The sequence below is a fragment of the Mustela erminea genome, chromosome 1, assembly GCF_009829155.1.
Source record: "Mustela erminea isolate mMusErm1 chromosome 1, mMusErm1.Pri, whole genome shotgun sequence".
In the NCBI taxonomy this organism is placed as follows: domain Eukaryota; kingdom Metazoa; phylum Chordata; class Mammalia; order Carnivora; family Mustelidae; genus Mustela; species Mustela erminea.
This window is the reverse complement of record NC_045614.1, coordinates 197,488,237-197,503,308: the sequence shown is the minus strand read 5'-3', so window position 1 is coordinate 197,503,308 and position 15,072 is coordinate 197,488,237. Positions and strand designations below refer to the sequence as shown.

The 15,072-nt window shown below is 37.0% G+C and overlaps 1 pseudogene; it reads right to left on the bottom strand.

Annotated features, from left to right (window-relative positions):
* Positions 1 to 1,785: 1,785 nt before the first annotated feature.
* Positions 1,786 to 15,072, bottom strand: part of LOC116592015 — a 37,397-nt pseudogene continuing 24,110 nt past the window's right edge.

Here is a 15,072-nt window from a genome sequence, read left to right as displayed (position 1 = left end):
TTCTTCATTTCACAGAAGATTTACTTTATACACACTTTAAAGTTGCTCTACTCAAGCTCTTTATTATTTGTTATTAGTTCTCTTTTTGATAAATTATTGTTTCTGAAAACCAAAGATTTAGAGTAAAGCTTGAAAAATTTTGTTTTATTTTTCAAAATTAAATAAAAAGAACAGAACAGGTTTTCTGGGCCCAATTATAGTCTTTGCTCTGTTACTTCTAAAAAGAGGTATTTTTTTTTTCTCTTTTACAGTGATGAATGAGTTAACATGTGGGAGTTTTCACAGGTTTTAAAAATCTGTGTTTTCATTCTAGTTGTGCTTTTTTACAACTGTGCTAGTCACCACTTTCTCATCTGTAGTTCAGACAGGGCCATATCCCACTTGAAATTTCATGTAAAAATTAAATGTGAGTTGCTCTTTCAATCTCACTCTTTTCTTGTCTTTTTCTCATCATCATATTGTTATAACGTGACTAAATTTTGCCCTCCCTTAGAGAAATCTCATTATGTCATGCTTTTAAAATGTGAATAAAATCTTACCCCCAAAGGTTTAAAATTTGGCAAAAAAAAAAAAAAAAAAAAGGATTACACCACAAAGAGGTTTTATTAATATATCCTTTTGATATTTCACGTCATAATTTCTACTATGTAACCTGGCTGCTAGCTTCTGTCTGCAAAAATAATTCTCAAGGGCGCCTGGGTGGCTCAGTGGGTTAAGCCGCTGCCTTCGGCTCAGGTCATGATCTCGGGGTCCTGGGATCGAGTCCCGCATCAGGCTCTCTGCTCAGCAGGGAGCCTGCTTCTCTCTCTCTCTCTCTCTCTCTCTCTGCCTGCCTCTCTGTCTACTTGTGATATCTCTCTCTCTGTCAAATAAATAAATAAATAAATAAAAATAATTCTCAAAATTGAAGCAACTTGTTCTCTTTTCCCTTTCTCTTGGTCTTTCTGGTGATTTTACCGTTTGCTCAATCCATTCTCCAATGAAAATCAATGCTTAGATTCTCCTCCTCCTTCTAAGTTTTTTTTCCTCCAACCCATGATCATCCCAAGTATGAATCCAGAAACAAAGCAGCATCAACCCAGCAAAACACACCATGACAAATATACTTTACCATTTTTGTCCCTATAGTGTAATTGTGTAAGTATACTCATTACCTGCCAGCGTAACAAACAAGTAAATCAACAGATGGGCAAAGAAAACACACACACACACACACACACACACACACACGACCAGACAGCTCTTTTACTTTTGCTTCTATGATCCTGGATTTTAACCAGATGTCACCAAAGATCTCTTGCTTTACTCCCAAACTTTATTTTCACCTTTCTTACTCCCTTATCAATTATTCCATCTTCAACTCAATAAATTCCAGTTTTTTCCCTTGTCATTTTATTCTAAATACTCTTATCAATGTTTCCAATGACTTAGTTAGTATTCCCATAAATAGCTTGTCAATATGATCTTCTTTGACCTTTCTATATGTTCAGTATTCTCAGTCACTGAACTGGGGTTTTTTCTTATATATTAAATATATATATGTATATATATATATATATATATATATATGCTGGACAGTGGCTCATAGAACTAAGTATGAGCCTTAGCTGTGGGCTAGAAATGTCCTTAATAAACATCCTTGTTTTTCTGTTTTGTCTGCCTCACTGGAGTGGGAGAAACTTAAGACTAAAGCAAATAACAGTCTTTCCCCACATCGGTTCAAAGCTCACCTGCACATGGAGGGAAGGAAGGTGACGTCCCAGGCAGACTAGAGTAAGAAAGGAGTTTATAGATTTATAAATGCCAAATAAATACCAAAGGCCACCCAATGCCCCCTCCCAGACAGGGCTGTCTCCCCCAACCCTAGGCTTCTAGGGTCTGAGACATCTTGGCCCCAAGCTACAGCCCAGGAGCAGCTGCCAGTCTGGGCTACCAGAGAACTGAGTAGGGATGATCTGTCCAGCCAAGATTCACTCCCTCTGTGTGAGGGGCCCCCATAACCACAGGCCTGTGTCCCCGTATAGGACCCTAGAGGGGCCAGATTCATGGGGAGAAGGTGGTCATCTCAAGTGAGACCTGCTGCCACAGCTCCTTGGTCTGTTTGCTGCGCTTGAGGTTCTGCAGGATGTCGTTGAACTGCATCATACTCATGGGTGTCAGGTGGAAGGCGCTGTGGGCACTGCAGATCGCGTTCACAAAGTCATCGTACTTGGCAAGGGTCAGGAGAATCAGGCGGTGGTGGATGTACTGCATGTAAGCCTGCGGGCAGCGCTGCGCCAGTTGGTGGAAGGCTGGAGCACGCAGGTGGTTGTGGGCATGAGAAGGGCTCAGCCGCTGCATGGTCTCCATGATGATCTCCCAGCTTTGCTGCCAGCCCAGCAACCATTTGACATCATCAGTGTAGGTGGGGGGGAGCGGGAGAAGTTGTTGGGGTGATCGGTGACCCAGCATCTCCAGTGCCAGCATTTCAACACGGTAGGCAGCGTGCAGGTGGTGTAGGCTGTGTGGGTTGACAGGCTGACTGTGTGTCTCCTCCTCGGGTGGTGGAAACACCCCGCTCACCAAAGGGCTGGGCTGCGTAGTCAGGACAGGCAACGAGACACCCTGGATGGCTGGAATTATTTGGTCATAACTTATGTCTTTTTGCAGGCTCCTTTAGTGGATTGAAAAGTTGGTTTTCTGGAAGTTTCTATCCTGTATTTTACTGCCTCTACACAGCTTGATATGTAAGACCTTACTTAAATTATCTAAATAATAGCTACAGTTAGAGCATCATTTATTGCCTATATTTACAAAATACTTATGTCTGAAGCAGATCTTTTCTTCAGGTACCACTTGTCCATATAATTAACTATATGTGAAATATCTGCTAGAGGAAGACCTTCAGGCAGGTCAGTATATTAAATATGTGGACTTGAACTCATCATGTTCTCCCCAAACCTGTCCCTATAGCTATGAATTGTTCTATAATGCAAAATAGTTTTCTAAATCTAAATTATCTACTCCCAATACTCTAAGTATTTTTAGATATACAATCTAAATACATAAACTATCTTCTTTCCATTAATATTGCTATGAAATTTCCTCATATTCTCATCATTTTTATTTAGTGATTTACAAATACCCACCTCATCTTCCTGTTCATTGCCTTGTCTGCCTTCTGCTTGGAGCACCCATTCCCACCCATATCATGTTTCATATAGTTGTAGACTGTCCTTCTATAAACACAGACATGATTAGTTCTCTGTACTTAAAATAATTCCAGTAACTCAATAAAAGCACAGAATAAAATTCATGTTCTTACTTGGTTATAAGATTCACTGTGCCTTGATTTCTTCACAGAATTTCTAGTTCATCATTTCATGTTTTAAATTCTGCCCTCTAGTTATACAAACAGAAGTAGCAAAAAGAAGTAGCTTCTAGAAAACAGAAGTAGCTTGGGAATAAATAAATATGCCATAAGATCTCCATTCAGTAATTTAATTACAGTTCACCTCACTGTTGGGGATCTCCTAACAACTTTTTTTGTTGTTGTTGCTACTAGTTCCAATCAGTATTTTTGTTTGTCTGTTCATGTGTTTTTTAAAAATCCATTTGTATGCATCCACTGTTAGGAGACCTCTTTTGCTTACCTAATATGTATAAATTTTTTAAATTAAAATAAGATAGAACAGTGTCATCTACTACATTAGATTGGCATACTCTATAGCAATAACCTATGTCTTGCTAAATTGCCTGCCCCAGACCACATTGTAACTGGGGTTGTTGATATATTGAAGTTCTGTCAATCAGATGCAATCTCATAAAATCTAAATTTAGAGTTTATTTATGAAAAGACAGAATGCCACCCCTTGGTACTACATGGACTATCCATTCACATTTAATGATCTAACAGAGAAGGTGTGGTTCTAGAATGGAATGTGGAAGTAGTGTGTCCCTAATCCATTGACAGAAGTGACGATTGTATATTTCTGGAGACAAGAGCTACACTGATGGTTTATTTATTTTTAATTTTTATTTTTTAATTTTTTATTTCTTTTCAGCATAACAGTATTCATTGTTTTTGCACCACACCCAGTGCTCCATGCAATCTGTGCCCTCTCTAATACCTGCCACCTGGTTCCCCCAACCTCCCACCCCCTGCCCCTTCAAAACCCTCAGGTTGTTTTTCAGAGTCCATAGTCTCTCATGGTTCACCATCCCTTCCAATTTCCCTCAACTCCCTTCTCTCCATCTCCCCTTGTCCTCCATGCTATTTGTTATGCTCCACAAATAAGTGAAATCATATGATAATTAACTCTCTCTGCTTGACTTATTTCACTCAACATAATCTCTTCCAGTCCTGTCCATGTTGCTACAAAAGTTGGGTATTCATCTTTTCTGATGGTGTATATGTATATGTACATAGTGTATATGGACCACATCTTTCTTATCCATTCATCCGTTGAAGAGTATCTTGGTTCTTTCCACAGTTTGGCAACCCTGGCCATTGCTGCTATATCATCCTCAATGGGAAAAAGCTTGCAGCCTTCCCGTTGAGATCAGGAAAACAACAAGGATGCGCACTCTCACCACTCTTGTTCAACATAGTATTAGAAGTCCTAGCAACAGCAATCAGACAACAAAGAGAAATAAAAGGTATCCATACTGGCAAGGAAGAAGTCAAACTCTCAGTCTTCGCAGATGACATGATTCTTTATATGGAAAACCCAAAAGACTTCACCCCCAAACTACTAGAACTCATACAGCAATTCAGCAACGTGGCAGGATACAAAGTCAATGTACAGAAATCAGTGGCTTTCTTATATACTAACAATGAAAATACAGAAAGGGAAATTAGAGAATCGATTCCATTTACTATAGCACCAAGAACCATAAGATACCTGGGAATAAACCTAACCAAAAAGGTAAAGGAACTGTACTCAAGGAACTACAGAACACTCATGAAAGAAATTGAAGAAGACACAAAAAGATGGAAGACCATTCCATGCTCTTGGATCGGAAGAATAAACATTGTTAAAATGTCTATACTGCCTAGAGCAATCTATACATTTAATGCCATTCTGATCAAAATTCCACTGGTATTTTTCAAAGAGCTGAGGCAAATAATGCTAAAATTTGTATGGAATCAGAAGAGACCCTGAATAGCTAAGGAAATGTTGAAAAACAAAAATAAAACTGGGGGCATCACGTTACCTGATTTCAAGCTTTACTACAAAGCTGTGATCACCAAGACAGCATGGTACTGGCATAAAAATAGACACATAGACCAGTGGAACAGAGTAGAGAGCCCAGATATGAACCTTCAACTCTATGGTCAAATAATCTTCGACAAAACAGGAAAAAATATACAGTGGATAAAAGACAGTCTCTTCAATAAATGGTGCTGGGAAAACTGGACAGCTATATATAGAAGAATGAAACTTGACCATTCTCTTACACCATACACAAAGATAAACTCAAAATGGATAAAAGACCTCAATGTGAGACAGGAATCCATCAGATCCTAGAGGAGAACATAGGCAGTAATCTCTTCGATATCAGCCACAGCAACTTCTTTCAAGATATGTCTCCAAAGGCAAAGGAAACAAAAGTGAAGATGAACCTTTGGGACTTCACCAAGATCAAAAGCTTCTGCAAAGCAAAGGAAACAGTCAACAAAACAAAGAGGCAACCCATGGAATGGGAGAAGATATTTACAAATGACAGTACAGACAAAAGGTTGATATTCAGGATCTATAAAGAACGCCTCAAACTCAACACACACAAAACAGACAATCCTATAAAAAAAAATGGGCAGAAGATATGAACAGACACTTCTCCAATGAAGACGTACAAATGGCTGTCAGACACATGAAAAAATGTTCATCATCACTAGCCATCAGGGAGATTCAAATTAAAACCACATTGAGATTCACTTATGGTTTGTCTCCCTCCCACTCCCATCTTGTTTCATTTATTCTTCTCCTACAATAAGTGACTCTTAATCTCACAAAACAAACTGAGGGTTGCTGGGGGAGGGGGGTTGGGTGAAGGGGGTGGGGTTATGGACATTGGGGAGGGTATGTGCTATGGTGAGTGCTGTGAAGTGTGTAAACCTGGCGATTCACAGACCTGTACCCCTGGGGATAAAAATATATTATATGTTTATAAAAAAAATAAAAAAATAAAAATAAAAAAGAGGGGGGGAAAAGATATTAAATTTCCCAAATTTAAAAAAAAAAAACAACACATTGAGATACCACCTTACAGCAGTTAGAATGGCCAAAATTAGCAAGTCAGGAAACAACGCTTGTTAGAGAGGATGTGGAGAAAGGGGAACACTCTTACACTGTTTGTGGGAATGCAAGTTGATGCAGCCACTTTGGAGAACAGTATGGAGATTCCTCAAGAAATTAAAAATAGAGCTTCCCTATGACCCTGCAATTGCACTCCTGGGTATTTATCCCAAAGATACAGATGTAGTGAAAAGAAGGGCCATCTGTACCTAATATTTACACTGATGGTTTATTGATTCCCCAACATCCTGATTGTGACACAGAGGCACCCATTCTTAAAATTTTTCTGGAGGTTGTAACCAGACCTTAGAATACTCTGCTTTGGATTTATCAGTGATTGTGAAATGCACTGATCCCTATCTTAAGTCCCATTCTACTTAAGCAGCTGAATATCTTCACAACAATTCTATCAGGTAAATAACATAATTGTTTTCATTTCATAGATAAAGAGACTGTGCTCCAGATAGTAAATCTTCCAAGGTTACACAGACAGCAGGCAGTGAATCCAGAACATGAACTCCTGCATTCTCTCCTGAATTCTGCCCAAACTTCTACATCTACATTTTCTTCTATATTGCAAAATTTGCCACAGTCCTGTCTTGCAGGCATTGGAAATTGATTTCTTGAGAACATTTTGGAATTCCATTCCTAGTGGTAGATCTACATTAAAGGAAGTCACATCAGAATGCCATCTGTTAACACAAAAAGAGATGTCCTTTCCACATAGATGGAAATGTTTAATTCAGCCTAACTAGCACTATTTTTTCTGTCCTGTGGGAGATCTATGAGGGAAACAACATCATAATTAAAGTTTGCTTGGTAATATTCAAATAATAATGAAAAAAATTAAAGGAATAAAATATATAATGGCTTCCATATCCATACCCATAAGAGGTGTGGTCTTATATATGGGAGTGGATTCTTGGAAGTTATTTGACTTTAACTTCTTGTACAACTCCTAATGATATAATCAATTTTAACAATAGAACTAGAGTAATTTATTTTTAATTTAGGTAAGCCCACTCCTATAGATAGGTATTTGATTAAAACTGTCTACATTTGGGGTGTCTGGGTAGCTCAGTCGGTTAAGCATATGACTCTTGATTTTGGTTCAGGTCATGATCTAAGGGTCATGATATGAGTCGTGAGATTGAACCCTATATAGAGCCCTGTTTGGTCTCACTGTCTCTCTCTAAAAAACAAAAATAAAAACCTGTCTGCATTAGCTTCTATGATTTCCTTGTATCTTAATTTTTTCCATTGGCTGAACTTTCTTCTGAGTAACATTTTCTTTCTTCAGGTCTGATACTTACATTCAGTAAATATATTGCTTATGTCTTCAGGCTTTGAGACTATTGTTTTCTTCTTGAATTCATTTATCACTCAGAAAGTAATGTTGTTTACCTTACCTTGAATTTCTTACAGAAAACTTAGTGTCACCTCCCTTTACCCAATACACTTACTGTCCTTAATTCTAATCATCCATTATCTATTCTTCCAATGAGAGTGAAAGCTCCAGAAAAGTAGAGACTGTGTCACATTTATCTTTGTAGTCTCAGTTCTTAGCATAACACAGAGCAAGATCCCAAAGCACCCAAAATATTATTATGAAAGAAATAATAATATATTTGAAGGGACTTTGCCAGTTATAAAATGTACACTAATACAGGATATTGATATTGTGAGGTTTGTTGTTCAAAACATACTTTCAGGACTTCAAGATAATTTCAACTGTGTTTGCCAAAGAGCAAATTATTAGAAAAATTTTTATATTCTTTATTTTTTATACATTTCCATAGTGCTAGCTCCCAAGAACTAAATATGGTAAATTGTCATTTTGAGCTCTGAGATAAGAGAAAAAAGATAAATGTATATTATTTCAGCACTTCACACTTTAGAATTGCTCCTAAAATGCATTCTGAAAAATGTGAACACTCAATTGCCTTATTTGGCATTTTCAAAGAAGAACGAGCTAAAGAAAATATAAGATTAATTTGAAATATCCTTACTTATAATAACTTATTTCCAGTGTTTTGCCATAAATATGCCATGGCAGCCTTATTAACTGATTTAATCTAATTAGTGTCAAAGGAAGTTACAGGTCCTGAATACAAGATTGCATTCAACAGTAGCCATTAGGACCAAAATACACATAATAAGAAATGTTTTTCAAAGAAATGTTTTCATTGTGAGGATTCCTGGAAAGATTTTATGGGATGTCAGTTTAGTTCACTCCAACAAATATTTTCTGAGAATTTATCATGTACACAATGTACTAAGTTCTAGGCAGACAGAAATAAATTAAAAACAATCTCATCAAAGAGTTTATAGTTGGAAAATTAGATATTCAATAATAAAGTTGTAATTACATATGACAAGTGCTTTAGGGAAGAAAAATGACTTTAGGGAAGAAAAGAGGAAGATATATAATCCTGCCTTGAAGATTGGAGTTGGGATAGCGATAAGAAATACGGAGACTTTCTGGTTAAGGTAGATCTACACCACATGCTGAAGAATGAGCAGCCTGAATCCAAGAGAATGAAAAGGAAACAGTCTTTTTTTCAAACCAACGGACTTGTGAAGTTGCAGAAGCTTGAAACTAATTGGTAAGTCTGGGAACCAAAAGCAGATCATCAAGGTTGGAATATAAATTCTGAGATGGGGACCAGTGGAAGATTACATCTTTTTTCAGTGAGAGAAAGCATCCATGTCATAGAAGTCCTTGTCTGCAAGGATTAAGAGTGGGTAGCTGAGGCTTCCTAAAATACCACTATAGAAACAGTGTTTTGCACAAAGATGTTCTATGCATGTTACTGCCTTATCATATGCTGTGCAAACATTTAGCAATAAAAACATAAAGTAGAACACTTTTAGTTTGTTTTTAAATAGTTGTCTAAGTAACATTGAATTTAATAAGTATTATAGATAATACTTGAACCTGAAAAATGTAGAATCAGTGGAAATTTCTGCATTGTCATTAAGCAAGTTTCACTGGTGGGTTACATTTGTACCCTATTATTTTATAAAATGTGTCTTTTGAACTTGGCCAAAATTATAACCGGTCTAGCATTCATGCCACCAGGCAGTCTGGAAATTAATGCTGGAAAAATGAGGGTATAAGCTTTACCATAAAGTTGGAAGATCTTTCTTTCTTTCTCCCACACTCCCCCACTTTTTTTTTTTTTTTTGAAGATCTTTCTAACTCACTTTCATTGAAACAAATCTCACATGGAGATTACCTCCTTAATCTGTCATCTATGTCTGCATGCTTTTCCCCACAAGACCTTTTTGAAACTGTAGTATAAAATACTCTTTTTAGGGCACCTGGGTGGCTCAGTGGGTTAAGCCTCTGCCTTTGGCTCAGGTCACAGTCTTGGGATCCTGGGATCGAGTTCCACATTGGGCTCTCTGCTTAGCAGGGAGCCTGCTTCCCCCCCCCCCTGCCTACTTGTGATCTCTCTCTGTCAAATAAATAAATAAAATCTTAAAAAAAATACTCTTTTTAAAACAGCAGTTTTATCCTCCACTTCTACCCTCAGTTTAGAACTTTTTAATGGATTAACATTACATTTAAAATTACAAATTAATGTTTAACATAGCCTATCAGGCCTTGCATATTCTGTTCCCTGTAAGAATCTCTCACCTCAAGTTTTGTTCCCAGGAATCCTCACCCCAAAACCAGGGCCACTGACCTGTTTCTGTCTGTCCCAGCACTAAACCATTGAATGAGAAATTCTCTCTGCCCAAGATGTTTTCCCTAATTCCACCAAATTCCACTCTCTCTCATCAAGTTCATTTGTACTCAACTTTCAGACCTCAACTGAATGGTCTCTTACTTACAGAAGCCTCAACCAACCTCTTTACTGGTCCAAACAGTCTTTAGGGGGTGGCTTAGAGCAGGATTTACCTCCCCTTCCAAGCACTTACTCAGTTGTAATTTCACACTTTATTTTTGCCATTGTTACTACTATCATTTGAATAATAGTAATTCCCCTTCTACAAACTAAGCTCCATGGGTACAGGGACCAGAAATCTTTTAGTTCACCATTACCTCTCCATGGCAATGTTTAATGTACAACTGCTATAACAAAGAGTTAAACTCAAACTTACAGTAAGTACATTTTTTGTATCTTGAAATATTTGCTGGTTCATATGGATCTTTAAAATGGGTTACTGGTAGTTGTTGTTGATTACTCCTATCTGTGATGTATTTGAGGGAGTACATATTGAGGGAAGATTTTTGAGCCAGATTGATCGGAATTGTTTTGAGTCTTAATCTGTTCTCTACCAAAGTAAGGAGTGATATAAGGATGGGATTCTTTTTCTAACTTCATGCTTAGTTAGAAGGGGTTTCAACTAGGTCCTTCCTGGAGCTTATTATATACTTTATGTCATCGGAAAGGCACAGAGAATGAGATTCTGACTCATACTTGAGGAAAGTAGGGACCAATGGCAATAGGAAGACGATCTAAACCTTGAAAACAACTACACACCAGCAGCAAAACAAATATGTGGATTTCTGGATCCTGGTAAGGCAGCCACCATAAGGAAGTCAGCACGAGAGATAGTCTACAGGATGATAGGGTATCAACAGTAGGAGGTTGTAGCCTGCTTCACAGGGAGAAGATGCTAAAGTGTGTACATCTGGGTGGCTGGTTAAAAGAAAAACCAAGCCCATATCACAAAAACTGAGGGAACTAGCAGAGAACTCAGATAATACCTATGAAGGAGAAGCTTTAAACATTTATTCATGAGAATACAAAGCCATCCTTCATAGTACCAATGAATTAACTATTTTTGATTTCTTTACCTCCTATCTCTCCAACCTCTCTGTTCTTGAAGGTGTTAAAATAGCAGAAAAAGAAAGGGAAATTGGTAACTGGCAGTTGAAGAACCATAGTTCTACTTCAAGGCAGCTGGAAACCCACCACAGCTGGCTTTAGCTGGGGAAAAAAAAATCATCATTGAATGATGCTTACAGTATTGATCTATGTATTGGATGGTTTTAATTAGTTAATTGAAGGTGTATTTTCATTATAAAGTGACTGACTTTCTGCTCTTTAATAGTGATAAAAAAATGTCATGGAATCATTCTAGCTTTTCAATCAGGATTAAGGGGAGGATATTCACTTTTGGAAGTTTTAAAAAAGATAGAAGAAAGATGTTAATTTATAACTACATCCCATGAGTGCTACCAATTCAGGGTACCTGTTGCATAGTACCTTATGCACATTTGTTGAATAAGTGAGCTGCATTTTACCTTGCCTTTTATTAATAAGCTGTATGACCTCGGAAAATATCTGATACAATTGGCCTCCTGTGTAAAAGTTAGAAAGTCCATTGAATCTCATAATCCATTTCTAGTCCCAAATGTCTACTATTCTTTCATAACCTCAAATGCTTGGAAATCACTCTGTAGAAAGTTTAGAATACTATAATGTTACCAACTACTTATAACTACTTTGCACTTTTAATACAGAGATAACAAATGAATAGCTATATATACCGGACATCATGGAACTGAACATTTAGCTGAGGGAAAAGAAAATAGATAATTGCAATATATTTTATAAATGAAAGAGCATAGAATATAAGAATATCATATAAAGCATATTTACTATCTTTTTAAAACAGATGTTAGCTTTTGGGGCACCTAGGTGGTGCAGTCAGTTGAGCGACCAACTCTTGGTTTCCCCTCAAGTCATGATTTCAGGGTGGTGGGGCTGAGTCCTGCATCAGATTCCCTGTCTGCAGAATGTCTTCTGGGGATTCTCTCTATCTTTCCCCCTGCCTTTCCTGCTTATGCTCTCTCTCTCTCAAAATAAATAACTAAATAAATCTTAAAAAAAAAAAAACTTAATGGTTTCAAAAAATAGATGTTGGCTCTTTGTATGCAAAACTTTAAAACCAGAATTATATTCAGGATATTGAGAACTTCCAAGTCAACCTAAATTAGAACCCAAAATAAATATCTGTTATATAAAACTAAGAAGATCTTTTTAAACAATGTGTTTTATAAAGTAGATTTATTTCTTTATTTGGTTTCATGAATTGCTTATTTGTGTGGACAATCATAGCTTAATGTTATGTTTCTTCCAAGCACCTTTGAATGCTTGACCAGTTTAATCTCCAAGTATATGGATTCAATCCAAAAAAAAAGGGTGTGGTGTGAACTGTAGGATTAGTTGTGTAAGGCAGCATTTCATGAGTATGTAGGGAATGACATAAACATCATATCTTCTATTTGTTTCTGAGAAAAGGAAAATATTTGGCCCCTTTCTTGTTAATTCCAGTCAAATTTTATTTTGATTAATATTATAAAACAGACTTCATAAAATATTAAGTAATTTTATAACATGAGTACATTTTATTTAAAAATGTTTGGGAAAAATTTAACAGGATTAAACTTTGAAAAATACAATCTTGGGGAAATAATATAAGAATAGATTTCCAGTGGGAAGAACAACCTGGACTATTGTACTGCCAGAAGATATCTAATAGTCACAGGCAGTGGATTAGACATCAAATATAATGTAAAAAAAATTTAAGATTTGTTTATTTTAGAGAGAGAGAGCAGGTGCACAAGCAGGGGGAAGGGCAAACGGACAGGAAGAGAAAGAATCCTCAAGCAGATTCCTCACTGAGTACAGAGACCATAGCAGGGCTTGATCCCAGGTCTTGAGATCATGAACTGAGCCAGAATCAAGAGCCACGTTTAACCAACTGAGCCACACAGGTGCCCCTCTAATGTGAATGTTTTTTATTATTTTTTAAAGCCTTAAAGTTTTGAATTTTCTATTCACTTTATTTTGAAGCATGTAGAATTTTCAATTCAATTGCATGAATTTGTGTAGGGCTAAGAGAAGTCATAAATCTGTAAAATACTTTTCATTCGCATAGACTGTTGACTCAAATGAAGGTACCCATTCAAATTGAGGGGGGGAAATGACACAAAAAGTCCAGATTATCTGTTTTATTTTAAGACAGCTGGCTTGGATTTTCATCACAAATTTCAATGTGTGTGTGTATGTATGGTAGGGGAAGGGTTTCCCCACATCAACAAGCAGTGCTCAAGATATTGGCTAGGTGTCCTGCAGTTCAACTCAACTCTGACACTATCTACCCAGGGATAGCATCAGATTCCACAGAGGGCAGAGCCCCACAAGGCTCCCCTCTCTCCAATTTCAAATACTAGTCACAAGTCCAAGTTGCTGCTTGGTATTTCTGACCAACTAACTATAGATTGCAGATTTCCATCATCATTTCCTCTTTGGATTCTATTAATTTGCTAGAGAGGATCACACAACTTCAACATTTTGCTTACTATATTACTGATTTATTACAAAAAGATATATCTTGGGAACAGCCAGATGGAAGAAATGCATAGTGCAAGGTATGGTGAAAGGACACAGAGCTTCTGTGTTCTCTGGTAGTGCCACTGTCCCCAAATCTTCACATGTTCATCAACCTGGAAGCCCTCCAAATTCCATACCTTGGGGTTTTTATAAAGGCTTCATCTCATTGGCATAATTAATTAAATCATTGGCCATTGGCCACTGACTCAACGCCCAGTCCCTCTCTCCTCCCCAGAGGTTAGGAGAATGGCACTCAAAGTTCCAGCCATTTAATCAGTTGGTTGCTTCCTCAAAGCCCTCATCCTTGGGAGATCTAAAAGTTGACTCATTAACATAACAAAAGACTTTTTTGGTCTCTCTCACAAATTCAGAAATTCCAAGGATTTTTGTAGCTCTATGCCAGAAGGGATAAAGACTCAACATATATTTCTTATTACAAATCATAATATCATAGCAACTTAGAAATTGTTCTTATTATTGAAAACACAAGAACCACATTTTTAATAATAGTAAAATTAAAGACATTCAATTGTTTTAAAAATATTTATAATATTTTGGAACACTTAAGCGCATTAGGACACAAGTGAGAATAGCTTAGAGAACAATATCTACTATACTAAACATAAACTAGGGTACAAATTTAAATTTTGGTTAACCATGTAGAGTTATTCTCTCAGTAAAAATTCAGAATGATAGTAACAAATGCAAGTTTTAAGAAGTCTGACATGATTCTCAGACCTGTACCTCTGGGGCAAATAATACATTATAATTTAATAAAAAAGGAATTAACAAAGCAAGAAAAAAAAAAAAAGAAGTCTGACAACAGAAAATTAAAAGGAAATGCAGAGGCATTTGCCTGGCTCAGTTGGTAGAGCGTGGGACTCTTGATCTCAGGGTCTTGAGTTTAAGCCCCATGGTGGGTGTGGTACAAGTTAATTAACTAATTAATTAATGGGAATGCATACAAGATTTTGTAATAGTCTCAGCAGGCACTAGGTAGAGTGTGAAATACTGACATCGGTAGTCAATCAATGTATAATTCAGAGTAATTAAGCTTGTTAACACCAATAGAAAAAATTTCCCCCATTTCTTCAGCTCCTAGAATTGTACCCCTTCTTTTTCCTCATAAAAACCCCTTACTTTCTTTCTGTCAGCTGGACACTGGGTTTCTACCTGAATCTGTGCTCCCTGAAATGCAGTTCTCTGATCCCAGGGAAACCTTCCTTTACCTCTCATTGTGTGGTTCTTTATCTTCAGGTTAGCAGATGCTAAGTAATACAATATATAAGAGGTAAAAATGGCAGATAAATATTGGTCGGATAGAGGGCGGGCCAAAACAAATGCTGCTCTAGTCAACATATTCTTTCTTCACAGTCCTTCTATATACTGAGAAGAAAAGTACTTTCATAATTTACTATATACAATTTAGAGCATTTATT